This window comes from Microcaecilia unicolor, chromosome 8, assembly GCF_901765095.1.
Source record: "Microcaecilia unicolor chromosome 8, aMicUni1.1, whole genome shotgun sequence".
Classification (NCBI taxonomy): Eukaryota; Metazoa; Chordata; class Amphibia; order Gymnophiona; family Siphonopidae; genus Microcaecilia; species Microcaecilia unicolor.
Genome location: NC_044038.1, coordinates 145,858,140 through 145,873,751, shown reverse-complemented (window position 1 = coordinate 145,873,751; position 15,612 = coordinate 145,858,140).

Sequence of the window (15,612 nt, the reverse complement as noted above, 5' to 3'; positions counted from 1 at the left end):
CAAGGAGCTGTCTGTGCCTGAAGTAGGAATCGAACTCAGTTCCTCAGTTCCCCAGGACCAAAGTCCACCACCCTAACTACTAGGCCACTCCTCCACTGGGCAAGTCCTTTAACCCTAGTGGAGGAGTAGCCTGGTGGTTAGAGCAGCAGACTTTGATCCTGGTGAAATGGGTTTGATTTCCACTGTAACTCCTTGTGACCCTGGGCAAGTCACTTAACCCTCCATTGCCCCAGGTACAAATAAGCACCTGTATATACTACGTAAACTGCTTTGAATGTAGTTACAAAAACCATAGAAAGGCAGTATATCAAGTCCCATTTCCATTTTCCTATTTGAGATTCTTCATGGACTGTTGCTAGTGGAGGAGTACTCTAGTGGTTCAATTCCCACTGGGTTCAATTCCCACTGGGTTCAATTCCCATTGCAGCTCCTTGTAGCTCTGATCAAGTCACTTAACCCTCCATTCCCCCAGGTACAAATAAGTACCTGTATGTACTATGTAACCACCTTGAATGGAGTTGCAAAAACTACAGAAAGACAAGTCCCATTCCCTATGGTCTTCTTCTCATTTGCTGTGTGGGAATCACTAGTCTGACTCTGTAAAAAAAAAAAAAAAGCCCATAGTAACTTTGTAAGTTTAAATGCTTTGAAATTGAACCCTATGGTCTTTACTGCAACCTCACTATCTGGATGCCCTATCTTCCCTGTTTTGGTGATGTGATATCTTTTAAAATACCCTGTTCTGAATGATGCACTTTTGAGTGACTATTGATATTCTCCCAGTTTCTAGTTTAAAAACTGCTCTATCTCCTTCAGAAATGATGATGCCTGCAGTCTGGTTCCACCCTGGTTGAGGTGGAGTCAGTGGTGTGTTAGTAAATGTTTAACAACAGGCTCTCTCCCCGGTCCACCTCTGCGCCCCCCCTCCCCCCCATCCACCTCTACACCCCTTATCCACCTCTGCGCTCCCCCGTCCACTTTTGCGCCCTCCCCAAATTGCAGAGCTGGCTATAGCCGGGGAAAGAGCCTGGGTGGGGGGGGCAATGCATTAATCCAGGAAAAAAAATTAATGATCCCAGGTTCCAATCTAATTCATGTTTAATGTGGGATAAAATGCCATAAATAAGTAAATAAATATAAACTTTTAATGTTGAGCACCTGATTCTCAAAGTGAACATATTCCAAACACTATAATGAAAATAAAATGATTTTTTCTACCTTTGTTGTCTGGTGACTTTGATTTTCTGATCATGCTGGCCCAGTATCCGATTCCGCTGCTATCTGTCCTCTTAACTCCGTTTCCAGGGCTTCCTTTCCATTTATTTCTTTACTTTCTGCCTTTCTTCTTCATTTCTTGCCCTACATCTGTAAGTAAAAGCTGGGTCCTTTGCAGACTTGACTGTCCAGTGGATCCAGCTTCTGCCTATTTTCTTCATCCATGTGCAGTTTTTCTCCTCTCTTCCTTTTCCCTCATCTCATCTCCTTCCTCACTCTTCCCTCCCCTCCATCCATGTCCAGCATTTCTTCTCTCTTCCTTCCCTCTCCTCCATCCATGTCCAGCAACCCTCCTCTCCCCTGCCCTCCCCTCCATCCATCCATGTCCAGCAACCCTCCTCTCCCCCTGCCCTCCCCTCCATCTACCCATGTCCAGCAACTCTCCTCTCCCCTGCCCTCCCCTCCATCCACCTATGTCCAGCAACTCTCCTCTCCCCTGCCTCCCCTCCATCCACCTAAGTCCAGCAACTCTCCTCTCCCCTGCCCTCTCCTCCATCCATCCATGTCCAGCAACACTCCTCTCCCCTACCCTCCCTCTATCCATCAATATCAGCAATTCTCTTCTCTCCCCTGCCCCCTCTATCCATCCATACCCAGTGATTCTCTTCTCTCCCCTTCCCCCTCTATCCATCCATACCCAGAAATTCTCTTCTCTCCCCTGCCCCCCTCTAGCCACCCATACCCAGCGATTCTCTTCTCTCCCCTGCCCCCCCTCCAGCCACCCATACCCAGCGATTCTCCTCTCTCCCCTGATTACCTCCGTCAAAGCGGCTGCATTATTGAAAGCCCTGCCCATCTCTAGCCTTCGCTTCAAGTTCATTCCCTCAGTGTCCTGCCCTCACAGAAAGAGGAAATGATGTCAGAAGGCGGGACTCTGAGGGAACGAACTCGAACGGAAGGCTAGAGACAGGCAGGGCTTTCAATGACGTGGCTGCTTCGACGGAGGTAATAAAAATGATTTAACCCATCCCCCCCAGGGTGGCGCAGGCAAACAAGGGTAGTAGTGAGCGGTGAGGTAAATGGGGTAAGCATGGTTTGTGGCGCCCTCCTGCCATGCTTACCTCGTTTACCGGAGTCAGCTCGCCATGCTGATCAACCGCCTCGCAAGATCTTTAAAAAATTAACAGCCAGCTCCAGCACACCACTGGGTGGAGCCCATCTTTCTGGAATAAGCCCCCCCCCCCCCCTTCCCCAGAATGTTGCCCAGTTCCTAACAAATCTAAAACTCTCTTCCCTGCACCATCATCATCAAGGATGTGTCTCCAAGGGCTTCTTTCCAGGAGGGAAGGGTTAGGACGGCTGTTTTAATTGGATATTCGATCATTACACATGTAGATGGCTAGGTGGCTGATGTACGGGAAGATCGCTTGGTCACTTGCCTGCCTGGTGTGAAGGTGGCATTGAGACGCATTGAGACTCTGGAGCTCTGTCTGTCTCTTGGGTCTTGCACGTGGAATGGGAAGTACGTCTGAAAATGCTTCTCTGGAGGTTCTGTATTTCAGCTTTCTACCTAAGAGACTAAATCTCGGTTCCAAAACCTCGCTCTCACATTTTCCCATGTCATTAGTACCTACATGTAGCAAGAAAGCAGGCTCCTCCCCAGCTAACATCATATTTAGGTGATGCATGAGGTCTGCCACCTTGGTACCAGGCAGGCAAGTGACCAAGCGATCCTCCCGTCCATCAGCCACCCAGCCATCTACATGTGTAATGATCAAATATCGAATTAAAACAGCCATCCTAACCCTTCCCTCCTGGTCAGAAGCCCTTGGAGACACATCCTTGGTGTGAGAGAATATTGTATCCCCTGGAGGCCGGGTCCTGGCTACAGGAGCATTTCCTGTTTCTCCACGGTGATGCTCTCCCTTCAGGTGACCTTTCACCACCATGGCAGCACAGAGTTTGCCACACTGGAGTTAGGACTTCTCTACTATGTCCCCGTAGGCCTCCTCTATAAACCTGTCTGCCTCAGCTCCTCCAAGTCTGCTACTCTAGCCTCCAGGGATCAGACCTATTCCAGGGATCAGTCACATAGATGACTTCTCATCAACTGGGAGATAAACATGTGACACTCAGTGCAAAAGACTGGATAGACTCCCATCTCGCTGCTGGACTGCTGCCTACATCTTATTATTGGTGATTTCTTTATTAAGTTGCTAATGAAGTAGGAATATGTAAACTAAAATCCCCTAAGATTGCTAGTTATATGCTAGGCACTAAGGCCACTTTTTACCACAGAGGGGAAATGGGGAGAAAAGAAAACAAGATGATCTCTGAGGAAGATAACTTGCTGAAGCTATGTTAAGCATTGTTTAAAAAAAAGATATATAAGTAGCTGTATCAGAGCATTACTTCGGAGAGACAGTTTCAGATAGTGCTTATGTATAGCAGAGCTGTTCTCCCATGAGAAACTATTGATTTTATCTATATTTGGTAAGTAATAAAAATTGCTTTTCTCATACGTGGCCTTGGTCTTTTATCACTCCAAATTGTGGTACATAATAATTTGGGGTGGTGGTAAAAAGATCTAAAAACAACAGAAAGGCTAATTCTTACAGAGCTGGAAGGAGAGGCTACCACTGGTGCTCCTGTGGGCGGGGCTGGGCGGAGTTGTAGGTGGGGCTGGGTGTAGCGGAGCAGGCCGGATGGGTCCTAAAATTCCCACTTAGGAGATCAGCCTCCTTGGCAGCTCTGTGTTAGTCCTGTCCAAATCATGTCCAAACTATGCCCCCTTGATGTTTCTACGTAGTGTGGATCGCCATTTGTAGCTTGCGGGTTTTCGAAATTGCTACTTACACATGTAAATGCTGCTGTTTACAAGTAGATATGTTTCTAAAATAATGGCCTTGGTGTCTATAGGACTTAACATAGTGGTTTCTATGGAAGGAGCATGATAAACATGTTAAGTCAGTCCATCTTGGGATTTATCCTGGTTTTATTCAAAGTTATTCAAAGTTGTTAAAATCGCAGAGGATTGTGAAAAATTACAAGCGGACCTTACGAGACTGGGAGACTGGGCATCTAAATGGCAGATAACGTTTAACGTGAGCAAGTGCGAAGTGATGCATGTGGGAAAGAGGAAGCCAAATTATAGCTACATCATGCAAGGTTCCACATTAGGAGTCACTGACCAGGAAAGGGATATAGGTGTTATCATTGATGATATGTTGAATCCCTCTGCTCAGTGTGCAGTGGCAGCTAAGAAAGCAAATAGAATGTTAGTTATTATCAGGAAAGGAATGGAAAACAAAAATGAGGATGCTATAATGCCTTTGTATCTGTCCATGGTGCGACCGCACCTTGAATATTGTGTTCAATTCTGCTCACCGCAACTCAAAAAAGATATGCTGGAATTAGAAAAAGTACAGAGAAGGGCGACGAAAATGATAAAGGGAATGGGATGATTTCCCTATAGGAAAGGCTAAAGCAGCTAGGGCTGTTCAGCTTGGAGAAAAAATGGCTGAGGGGAGATATGATAGAGATCTATAAAATAATGAGTGGAATGGAACGGGTAGATGTGAATCACTTGTTTACTCTTTCCAAAAATACTAGGACTAGGGGGCATGAAATGAAGTAACAAAGTAATAAATTTAAAACAAGTCAGTGAAAATGTTTCTTCACTCAATGTGTAATTAAGCTCTGGAATTTGTTACCAGAGAATATAGTAAAAGCAGTTAGCTTGGCGGGGTTTATAAAAGGTTTGGATGTCTTCCTAATGGAAAAGTCCATAGACCATTATTAAAATGGACTTGGGGAAAATCCACAGCTTATTTTTGGGATAAGCAGCATAAAATGTATTGTATTGTTTTGGGATCTTGCCAGGGACCTGGATTGGCCACTGTTGGAAACAGGATGCTGGGCTTGATGGGCCTTTGGTCTGTCCCAGTATTGCAATACTTATGTACTTATCAACACAAGTGCTTAAAGAATATAAACCTAAACCAAACTGAACTCTAATGGACCTGATTCACTGGGGCTTTTCTCCAATTCTCTGTCTGAAATGGATTTTCAAAACACTGCTAGGTACTTGATTCAACCAGTCAAACTTTGAGGCCAGTTAAGTTAAGATGATTTCCAGCCAAATCAGGTTGGCTGTATTTTCAGATGAAAATGATTTCTTAGCCAGCTAGATTTAGATCTGTCATTTGGACAGTAAATGGTGCATTAGAATGCTGCACTAAGCTTCAGTACACACTGTTCTAATGCATGTGCTAAAAAGAAAATCTGTGAAATCCTCCTAGAGGGATTTTTCAAACACAGAAGGAAAGGAAGAAATCTCTGGTAAAGAGGGATTTTGAAAGGCAGATTTGTTCTCTCTGACTGAGGTGAACTGTCTGAGAGAGAGAGAGAGAGACAATATGTTTTGCCCTGGCAACCTGTCTGTGACTGAAATGTAACCATATGAAAATAGCTACATCCAGGGTCGATCTTAGGCAGGAGCAACTGGTGTGGCCGCACAGGTGCCCTGTGCTGCTGACTAGGGACCTGCACGGAAATGGGGTTTGAGACTTTCTTTTTCCTGTTTATGTTTTTTCCCCTCTGTTTCCTCTCCCATGGCAGATCCAGCACCAATCCCATCCCTCCCTGTGAGTCCAATGCCCATCCAGCATCCCTGGTCTACAAAAGCCGGATTTTTCTTTGTTGGTGCCAGCAGCAGTAACAGGAACAAGCTCTCTGGACCGACCTGGTCCTTCCCTCTGCAGCATCTCACCCATGTACAGTGTTGCCATATAAAAAAAAAATTCCCACCCAAAACAGCCCAAAAACCGCACACACCCCACCCCCGACGTCATCACCCCTGCCCCTTCCGTCATCACCCCCACCCCCGCTGTCATCAACCCCGCCCCTTCAGTCATCACCCCCGCCCCCGCCATCATCGCCCCGCCCAATACATCACCAAACCCTGCCTCTGTCGCCGTTAGCCCCACCCCCCGCCGGCCGAAAAACCGCCCAAAACCCGCGCAAAAAAAAAAAAAACAAGCCCAAAAAAACGCAACCCGCCGCGGGCAAAAGTTTCCCACGGCGGGTTGCAGAAAACCGCCCAATTGGGCGGGAAAACCGCCCATCTGGCAACCCTGCCCATGTATAATAACAGGAAGTTACATCAGAGGGGGGACTCTACAGAAGGAAGGACTGGTCGGCCCAGACAGTCTGTTCCCATTGCTACTGCTGGCACCAGGGTTGAGGAGGTGCAACACTCTGAGGGGAGGAGGCAGGGGATAGGTGCTGGACTGAAGGGGAGGGAAAGTCCTGAATCTACAGCAGGAGAGGAAATAGAGGGGAAAACAAGGGACACTGAGCTGTTGGGCTATAAGAGAGAATGGGAGATAGAAGACAAGAAGTGCTGGACTATTAGGATGGAGGGGAAGGGAGTGTGGAGAGAGAATTGCTGGACCTTAGGGGTGAAGGAGAGGGGAGAGAGAATTGTTGGATCATAGGGGCGGAGGGGAAGGGAGAGAGGACAGGGAGTGCTGGACCATAGAGGAAGGAGAGGGGACAAGGAAATGCTGGACTATAGGTGTGGAGGAGATAGAGTGGGGCTACAAGTGTGGGTGGAGAAAGAGAGAGAGAGGAAATATTGGGGTAGAAGTGTATAGTAAGGAAGAGGGAGGGGAGATGCTTGGCATGATGGAACCATGTGGGAGAGACCATCAGGGTTCTCAGGGGAGATGAGTGAGAAGAGGATGGTGAGCACAGAGGGTAGAAGTGAATCATCGGGGGCAGGGTTGGCAGGGTTGGACAAGGGGTGGGACTAGGCAAGGGGCTGAGGGGCCCCACCAAACTAGTCTGCACAGGGCCCCACAATTGCTAAGATTGGTCTTGCTGAGTGGTGTATGTAGATACAATGAACTCTAGTGGAACAAAAATACCAGTGATATAACAGCTTAAGACCATCTTCCACAAGATTGGCAAATACTGAGCGCTTAAAGGTAGCATGATAAATACAGGGGCATAATCGAACGCGAACGCCCATCTCCATGGGCGACTATTTCCAAAATGGGTACGTGAAGGGGCGGACCACACCGTATTTTCGAAAAAAATGGGCGTCCATCTTTCGGTTCGAAAATACGGTTTGTACGGACCAAATGTGCCATGGATTTATTCGTTTGTGAGCTGGGCGTTTGTTTTTTTTAGTGATAATGGAAACTAAAAACGCCCAGCTCACAAACGTCCTAATCCAAGCCATTTGGTCGTGGGAGGGGCCAGTATTCGTAGTACACTGGCCCCCCTGACATGCCAGGACACCAACTGGGCACCCTAGAGGTCAGTGCGGTGGACTTCAGAAATTGCTCCCATATGCATAGCTCCCTTACCACGGGTGCAGAGCCCCCTACCCCCCTCCCCCAAAACCCACTACCCACAAATGTACAACACTACCATAGCTCTTAGGGGTGAAGGGGGCACCTACATGTGGGTAAAGTGGGTTTTGGAGGCCTCCCATTTACCAGCACAAGTGTTACAGGTAGGAGGGGGATGGGCCTGGGTCCGCCTGCCTGAAGTGCACTGCATTACCCACTAAAAGTGCTCCAGGGACAGGACTTGTTGCTGCTGTATAACCTTGGCACACCAGTTGACACCTGAAGACTAATCGCTCCAAAAACATCCTTTATTGAAATAAGCACGTTTACTCACAGTTAACTGCAGATCAGAGGTTGTGCCCCACTGGCAACGAGTCTCCCTGGTACTGAGATTAGCAGTAGGTCAGAGCTGGCAGAATGCTGTACAATGCCCTCTTTCAGCAACATTCAAGGTAAGAACTAGGTTCTGTAACGTGGCTAACACATGAAAGGGATCTAAAACTGGCTTACAAAAATGGCCACTACCTCATAGACTACCGGAAACAAAACAGGGCACACTCTGACCCAGTAGGTAGGGGGAAAAGCACCATGGGAATAGAGCCTACCACCTACCAACATCGTGAGCATTTAACACAAGCTAGTGGAATCACGGAGCCCAATACCCTACACCCACCACAATGCATTGCTGATGTGACTCTGCAGTGCACATAACAGAAAAGGTGTCACACTCACCCGAGAGCCACATCAGAACCAGGGAAAGGCTGTCACAGGATACAACACATTCTGCTGTCATGGAGGTGGGTACGGCATTTGAGGCTGGCATAGAGGCTGACAAAAAAGGTTTTTCAAGTGGGTTCTTTTTGGTGGGAGGGAGTTAGTGACCACTGGGGGAGTCCGGGGAGATCATCCCCGATTCCCTCCGGTGGTCATCTGGGCAGTTGGGCCACTTTTTTGGGACCTGTTCGTGAAAAAACAGGGTCCAAAAAAAGTGACCCAAATTCGCGCTAAAAACGCCTTTCTTTTTTGATTAACGGCCGAGGATGGCCGATAACCATGCCCCAGTCCCGCCTTCACTACGCCTCCAACACACCCCCGTCAACTTTGGTCGTTTCCGCGACAGATTGCAGTTGAAGCCGCCCAAAATCAGCTTTCGATTATACCGATTTGGGCACCCACAGGAGAAAGACACCTATCTCCCGATTTGGTTCGAAATATGGGCGTCTTTCTCTTTTGAAAATAAGCTGGATGGTCACCCAAGTGTTATCATTCACAGACTCGCTTAAATCTCTCTCCCACCATGTAATATGAGTGGAATCACAAGATGATGCTTCCAATAATAAATTATACGGCATATTAACTTTTGTTGTGGAACTCCTATTTGGTCGTCCTTAGAGATGGACATCCCTAGACATGGATGTTTCTGATTTTCAGCGATTTTCAAAACCAGATGTCCATGTCAGAAACGACCAAATGCAAGCCCTTTGGTGGAGGGAGGAGCCAGCATTTGTAGTGCACTGGTCCCCCTGACATGCCAGGACACCAACCGGGCACCCTAGGGGGCACTGCAGTGGACTTCATAAAATGCTCCCAGAAACATAGCTCCCTTACCTTGTGTGCTGAGCCCCCCCAAACCCCCCCTAAACCCACTACCCACAACTGTACACCACTACCATAGTCCTTAGGGGTGAAGGGGGGCACCTAGATGTGGGTACAGTGGGTTTGTGGTGGGTTTTGGAGGGCTCGCTGTTTCCTCCACAAATGTAACAGGTAGGGAGGGGGATGGACCTGGGTCCACCTGCCTGAAGTGCACTGCACCCACTAAAACTGCTCCAAGTACCTGCATACTGCTGTGATGGACCTGAGTATGACATCTGAGGCTGGCATAGAGGCTGGCACAACATATTTTGAAAGATGTTTTTTGAGGGTGGGAGGGGGTTAGTGACCAATGGGGAAGTAAGGGGAGGTCATCCCCAATTCTCTCCAGTGGTCATCTGGTCATTTCGAACACCTTTTTTTTGCCTTGGTTGTAAGAAAAACAGGACCAGGTAAAGTAGTCCAAGTGCTCGTCAGGGACGCCCTTTTTTTCCATTATGGTTCGAGGACGTCCATGTGTTAGGCAAGCCCAAGTCCCACCTTCACTACGCCTCCGATATGCTCCCTTGAACTTTGGCCGTCCCTGCGACGGAAAGCAGTTGGGGACGTCCAAAATCGGTTTTCGATTATACCGATTTGGAAGACGCTGGGAGAAGGATGCCCATCTTCCGATTTGTGTCGAAAGATGGGCGTCCTTCTCTTTCGAAAATGAGACTGATAGTATACTACTTACAATGTCAACACAATACATAATAGAAACATTTTAATTGATAGTGAAGGGTAAAGCAAAGATGTAACATATAGATATGTAAGAGAGTAAGAAGAGTTAGAAAGTAAGGTGATTGATTTAAAGAAAGTTGCACACAAGGTCAGAAAGATGGTTAAATATTATCTTAGCTAGGGTAGGAGTGGATAAACATGTCCTGCTGCAGTATGTGCAGCCCAAGTCACTCCATGTGTGTGTGAGTGAGACTAACAAGTTAGTTACTTCTTCCATTTAAGGTCTGGTTGAAGAGCCAATCTTTCACCTACTTCATGAAGTAGAGATAGTCTTGTGTTAAGCGGAGCCTTTCAGGGAGTGCATTCCAGAGGTGGAGGCTACTCCACAGAAGGCTCGTTTACGGGTATCAAATCATGTAATGTCTTTTGATGACGGTGTGATTAGTGATAGTCCTTGAGAGGACCTTATTATCCTTGGAGGTGTGAAGAGGATCATCCTATTCAAGTACTCAGGTACTCAGGCCATTTCCTTTAAGAGCCTTGAAGATCAGACATAGAGTTTTATATTTAGCCCTGTATTGTACTGGTAGCCAATGAAGTTTTTGCAAAAATGGTGTGATGTGATCATATCACTTGCAACCTTCTATGAGTCTTGCTGCTACATTCTGAATCAACTGAAGCTGGTGCAGGTCCTTTGTAGTCAGACCATTGTATAGTGCATTGCAGTAATCCAGTCTTGATGTTATCATAGCAAGCACAACTGGGATAAAATTTACCTTCTCGATGTAAGGAGAGAGGCAATGTAGCTGTCGCAAATAGCAGAAGCAGCTCTTGAAGGTTGTTTGGATTTGGGAAATCAGAGTAAGTGTTGAATCTAACTGTATTCCACGGTTCCTGACTTGTGATTTGAGGGGGAATTCATACTTCCCAAAAGAGATTTTGATGTCAGGTATGTATTCACTTGTGTTAGGGACCTAGAGCAGGTCAATTTTACTTGGGTTCAGGCAAAATTTGTTGTGTTTAGCCCATTCTTGAATTGATGTTAGACAGGTAATCAGTTTATTCAAGGCTGTAGGTAAGTCAGGTTCAATGGGTATGAGTAGCTGCACATCATCCGCATAGATGTAGAACTGAATGTCCATTGACTGAATCAGCTCAGCTAGTGGCTTGAGGTAGATATTGAACAGAATAGGTTACAGTATTGATCCTTGTGGTATCCCGCAGGTCAGTCAGTGTTCATGGTGGTGAATAGTTGCTGCCAAACTTTATGGATTGTTGCTTGTCTGATAGATAGGATCTGAACTGGGCAAGTACTGTTCCGTTGATACCTGTTTCTGTCAGTCGTGCTAGCATGATATCATGAGCCACAGTGTCAAAAGCTGCTGAGAAATCTAGCAGAACTAACATTGAGGCAAATCCCTTGTCTCGGTTTCTGTGAAGATCATCTAGTAGGGATACAAGGACCATTTGTGTTCCTTAACCTGGTCTGAATCCAGATTGACATGGATCTAGCCAGTTTCTCTCTTCTAGCCAATCATTAAGTTGAACCCAGACCATAGGCGGTCGGTGGCCCAACTGTTTGGGGAGGCTAAAGGGGGCGGGGTTAGGGGTGGGGCTTAAATCCATAATTGTCTGATCACACACAGAAAAAAAATAAATAAATGTCACAATTAATACCTTTTATTAAATTTAGATATTAGCTATGTATCATATGTCAAAGAATAAAGTGGTTGCTCAAAGCATATACTAACCACAATCGCTCAACTGCAAAACACTATGCACAACTTTGTGCAAAAACACACTCTGAACCTTACTGTACCATAAATATTACACTGGGCAGAACCTAATACACCAATATACCACCCATACGGAAAATGCAGACCGTCAACAATATTGAAACAAGGGATCATAATATCACAATTCTCATGTAGAGCCACAAAACATCCTAATTCATGTTTAATGTGGGATAAAATGTCACAAATAAGTAAATCAACTTTTAATGTTGAACACCTAATTCTCAAAGTGGACATATTCCAAACACTATAATGAAAATAAAATGATCTTTTCTACCTTTGGTGTCTGGTGACTTTGTTTTTTCTGATTGTGCTGGCCCAGTATCCGATTCTGCTGCTATCTGTCCTGTTAACTCCGTTTCCAGGGCTTCCTTTCCATTTATTTGTTTACTTTCCGCCTTTCTTCTTCATTTCTTGTCCTACATCCATAAGTAAAAGCTGGGTCCTCCGCAAACTTGACTGTCCAGTGGATCCAGCTTTTGCCTATTTTCTTCATCCATGTGCAGTTTTTCTACTCTCTTCCTTTTCTGTTATCTCATCTCCTTCCTCACTCCTCCCTCCCCCTCCATGTCCAGCAACCCTCCTCTCCCCTTCCCTCCATCCAGCAACTCTCCTCTCCCCTGCCCTCTCCTCTCCCCTTCTTCCACCATGTCCAGCAACCCTCCTCTCCCCTTCTTCCACCATGTCCAGCAACCCTCCTCTCCCCTTCCCTTCATCCAGCAACCCTCCTCTCCCCTGCCCTCTCCTCTCCCCTTCTTCCACCATGTCCAGCAACCCTCCTCTCCCCTTCCCTCCATCCAGCAACCCTCCTCTCCCCTTCTTCCACCATGTCCAGCAACCCTCCTCTCCCCTTCCCTCCAACCAGCAACCCTCCTCTCCCCTGCCCTCTCCTCTCCCCTTCTTTCACCATGTCCAGCAACCCTCCTCTCCCCTTCCCTCCATCCAGCAACCCTCCTCTCCCCTTCTTCCACCATGTCCAGCAACCCTCCTCTCCCCTTCCCTCCATCCAGCAACCCACCTCTCCCCTGCCCTCTCCTCTCCCCTTCTTCCACCATGTCCAGCAACCCTCCTCTTCCTTTCCCTCCATCCAGCAACCCTCCTCTCCCTGCCCTCTCCTCTCCCCTTCTTCCACCATGTCCAGCAACCCTCCTCTCCCCTTCCCTCCATCCAGCAACCCTCCTCTCCCCTTCTTCCACCATGTGCAGCAACCCTCCTCTCCTCTCCCATCTGCCCTGTTTCCTTCCTGCCCCCCCCCCCCCCGCCGTACCTCTAAATATTATAGTTTTGCTGGAGTCACGGGCAGCCGGCATTGAAGACATCGGCAGGCTTACGCCGGTTCCAGCAGCCTTCCCTCTTCCCTCGTTGCAAGTCGGATGATGGCTCCGCCCTCTTCTGACGTATTTCCTGTTTCTACGAGGGCGGAGCCATCATCCGACTTGCAACAAGGGAAGGGAAGGCTGCTGGAACCGGCATAAGCCTGCCGATGTCTTCAATGCCGGCTGCCCGTGACTCCAGCAAAACTATAATATTTAAAGGTACGGCGGCGGCGGGGCAGTGGCGGGCTGGGGAGGCTTAGCCTCCCCAAGCCTCTTATACGGGGCGCCTATGACCCAGACTTTGTTTTATGAGTTTCCCTAGAAGCGGGATGTTGGATACTGGCCTGTAACTTTCAAGTTTGTCCTGGCCAAGGTTGTTTTTCTTTAGCAGAGGGTGAACCTCTGCCCTTTTTAATGCTGTTGGTAGTTGCCCATTAGAAAGAGAGGTGTTCACAATTTTTGTGGCGCCTCTATGGGGCCCACACTTGCCTGCTGAACTATCTTTGATGGGCAGGGGTCGAGGGAGCAGGTAGTTGGTCAAAGGATTTTGTCAAAGCTCTCCTCTGTCATTGGGTTAAAAGTGTCCCATCTGTCTCTGTGAGCAGGGGGCGAGTTCGTGCACCCCTGGTTGACCGGTTGGGGACTGGGTGGGATTGCCTGTAAATCCTGGCAGAGACTTTTAATTTTGTTGGCAAAGTGTGCAGCAAAATTATTGCAGTACCTTGCAGCAGAAATTTTAGATTCAACTTTATCGTTTGAAACACAGATTAAAAGCCTCTTTAGCAAAGTCTTTTGCAAGTTAAGACAATTACGAATTGTACAATCATGAACATCATTTTAGACTACTGGTTCAAAGTCTTATTTTATCTCAACTAGATTACTGTAGTGTACTGTACCTGGGTATATCGATGAAATTGTGAAAACATTTACAATTGCTACAAAATACAGCAGCTTGTATGATTTTTAGGCTAAACAAATTTGATGATGTGTCACCACTTTTAAAGGAGTAACATTGGCTCCCGTTACGAGCACAAATAATTTTTAAGTCCTGTTGTATGATTTTTAAGATTCTATATGGTCTAACCTTGCTACAGGTTACCGATCTGGTTTCTTTTTCACCTAGGCTAAGTTCTGGTTGGAGTTTACATTGATTTAACTTAGTTAGTCCAGCTTTTAAAGGAATAAAATTTTTACCATTTAGTTTAAAGAATCATCTTCCTATGTATCATCTCAGAGAGGTTAGCTGCCAAAGTTTTGTGAATTTAACTGCAATGTGCAATTTTAATATGTCAAGGTGATCCTAGTTTGTAAACCGCTTCAGACCATAACAGGGAATAAACAGAATAGAAATATCAGTTTAGATTAGATTAGATTTTTGCACTTCCAAAACGTATGTGTGCAACTTGACCTGGAAGAGTACCCGCACAAATAGCAGATGCAAACTTGTCTGCATATAATTTTCAAAGGGATTTCTGTTTTATTCTTTAAAGATGATGATACTGATGATGATGATGATGGGTACTTATAGCCCACTCTATCCCCCAAATTAGGGGTGAGCAGGTTAACAACACAAGAAAAGGACATCAGTCCAGAGCTACAACAACAATAATTAAAATTACTATAGTATCATAGCAGAAACTTAGGAGCTTTTTTACCAAACAGTGGTAAAAGGGGTCCTGCAGTAGCGTCAGCATGTGGGTTTGCCTCACCCCGAAGCCCCCTTCTACTGGGACTGGTAAAAGGCTTTTTTTCTTTTAAACAAGGAAATGACTGTGTGGTAAGTTGGCTTGGGGCAAGAGGGTGAAGACATCATGGCACGCAGTGCAATTGATGGAAGACAGTACCGACTTTTAAGATAAGTGTCTGCACTAAGCGTATCACGCACATACAGAAAAAATATAATAAAAAATTAAATAGAGACTGTAAATCTATTTAAACTTGCCCGAAGAGTTGTAAGTTCTAAACCCCTTTTTCTCACATTTTTTAATATCCTTATCCAGGCTTCCGAAACTGCCATTTCTTTCGGTAGCTTTTAAAGGTTTTCCCTAACAAGTGCTGTAGTTCACTATCTCAAGGACATGAGAATCTGGGAAGCTTGCCCACTTTAGCTGCCTTATCAGTCCAGCACTGCTTTGGCAGAGGAGGCTCTACAGTTCACTTTTGAAAGCTCAAAAAAGTGATTTTTTTTTTCCCCTTTTCCGTTCGTTTTTTGTCCCTGTTCTATGCTGAAGTGGTACAAGTTAAACAGTCATTTACACAGGTATTCTTTTTAACCTCTCACTGCCTATCCTCTGTCAACTGTATTGCTCCTAAATCCATCTAACTAACTCCCTCTCATATCTTTTTCATATCATTCAACTCCGGTTTCCCCTCAAAATTGGTACAACTTTTTCTTCAACATATTCTCGACGGTGGACTTATGCAAGGGTCCTTCCCTTAACGCCGATGAGATTATCTGATTCTCTGGTATGTTTCCTTAAGCAGGCACCATAATTGTAAAATGACTTATCTTTTCATGCCTCATGCTGCCAAGTCCGTTATACGTGCACCTCTGAGCATTACATTACAGAATGTACGGATGTATTTCTGCTTTCACTTTTAAAATTATGGCACTGC